General features: G+C 31.1%; 1 protein-coding gene across 1 annotated transcript in view; it reads left to right on the forward strand.

The window, feature by feature from the left end:
* Window positions 1-2500, forward strand: part of LOC121844506 (general transcription and DNA repair factor IIH helicase subunit XPB-like) — a 60778-nt gene that overhangs the window by 3529 nt on the left and 54749 nt on the right.

Raw genomic sequence — 2500 nt, forward strand, 5'->3', positions numbered from 1 at the left:
AATATATATATATACACAACCGGTAGGCATGACAACGCATTAATATATATATAAACACAACCGGTAGGCATGACAACGCATTAATATATATATATACACAACCGGTAGGCATGACAACGCATTAATATATATATAAACACAACCGGTAGGCATGACAACGCATTAATATATATATATACACAACCGGTAGGCATGACAACGCATTAATATATATATATATATATATATATATATATACACAACCGGTAGGCATGACAACGCATTAATATATATATATACACAACCGGTAGGCATGACAACGCATTAATATATATATAACACAACCGGTAGGCATGACAACGCATTAATATATATATATACACAACCGGTAGGCATGACAACGCATTAATATATATATATAAACACAACCGGTAGGCATGACAACTCATTAATATATATATATACACAACCGGTAGGCATGACAACGCATTCATATATATATATACACAACCGGTAGGCATGACAACGCATTATATATATATATACACAACCGGTAGGCATGACAGGGCATTAATATATAATGGTCTATATATATATATATATATATATATATATACACACAACCGGTAGGCTGAGACAACTCATTAATATATATATATACACAACCGGTAGGCTGAGACAACTCATTAATATATATATATATATATATATATATATATATATATATATATACACAACCGGTAGGCTGAGACAACGCATTAATATATATATATATATATATACACAACCGGTAGGCTGAGACAACTCATTAATATATATATATATATACATATATATATATATATACACACAACCGGTAGGCTGAGACAACTCATTAATATATAATATATATATACACAACCGGTAGGCTGACAACTCATTAATATATATATATATATATACACACAACCGGTAGGCTGAGACAACTCATTATATATATATATATATATATACACAACCGGTAGGCTGAGACAACTCATTAATATATATATATATATACACAACCGGTAGGCTGAGACAACTCATTAATATATACATATATATATACACACAACCGGTAGGCTGACAACTCATTATATATATATATATATATATATATATATATACACACAACCGGTAGGCATGACAACTCATTAATATTATATATATATATACACAACCGGTAGGCTGAGACAACTCATTAATATATATATACACAACCGGTAGGCTGACAACTCATTAATATATATATACACAACACATTAATATATATATATATATACACAACCGGTAGGCTGAGACAACTCATTAATATATATATATATATATGACATATATAATATATATATATACACACAACCGGTAGGCTGAGACAACTCATTATATATATATATATATACATATATATATATATATACACACAACCGGTAGGCTGAGACAACTCATTATATATATATATATATATACACAACCGGTAGGCTGAGACAACTCATTAATATATATATATATATATATACACACAACCGGTAGGCTGAGACAACTCATTAATATATATATATATATATATACACAACCGGTAGGCTGAGACAACTCATTAATATATATATATATATATATATACACAACCGGTAGGCTGAGACAACTCATTAATATATACATATATATATACACACAACCGGTAGGCTGAGACAACTCATTATATATACACACAACCGGTATGAGACAACTCATATATATATATACACACAACCGGTAGGCTGAGACAACTCATTATATATATATATTATATATATATACACAACCGGTAGGCTGAGACAACTCATTATATATATATATACACAACCGGTAGGCTGAGACAACTCATTAATATATATATACACAACACATTAATATATATATATATATACACAACCGGTAGGCTGAGACAACTCATTAATATATATATATATATATATACACAACCGGTAGGCTGAGACAACTCATTAATATATATATATATATATACACAACCGGTAGGCTGAGACAACTCATTAATATATATATACACAACCGGTAGGCTGAGACAACTCATTAATATACAGTGCCTTGCAAAAGTATTTGGCCCCCTTGAACTTTGCGACCTTTTGCCACATTTCAGGCTTCAAACATAAAGATATAAAACTGTATTTTTTTGTGAAGAATCAACAAGTGGGACACAATCATGAAGTGGAACGACATTTATTGGATATTTCAAACTTTTTTAACAAATGAAAAACTGAAAAATTGGGCGTGCAAAATTATTCAGCCCCCTTAAGTTAATACTTTGTAGCGCCACCTTTTGCTGCGATTACAGCTGTAAGTCGCTTGGGGTATGTCTCTATCAGTTTTGCACATTGAGAGACTGAATTTTTTCCCATTCCTCCTTGCAAAACAGCAGCTCAGTTTGGATCATTTGTGAACAGCAGTTTTCAGTTCTTTCCACAGATTCTCGATTGGATTCAGGTCTGGACTTTGACTTGGCCAT

The sequence above is a fragment of the Oncorhynchus tshawytscha genome, unplaced genomic scaffold (genome assembly GCF_018296145.1).
Source record: "Oncorhynchus tshawytscha isolate Ot180627B unplaced genomic scaffold, Otsh_v2.0 Un_contig_7373_pilon_pilon, whole genome shotgun sequence".
Taxonomy (NCBI): domain Eukaryota; kingdom Metazoa; phylum Chordata; class Actinopteri; order Salmoniformes; family Salmonidae; genus Oncorhynchus; species Oncorhynchus tshawytscha.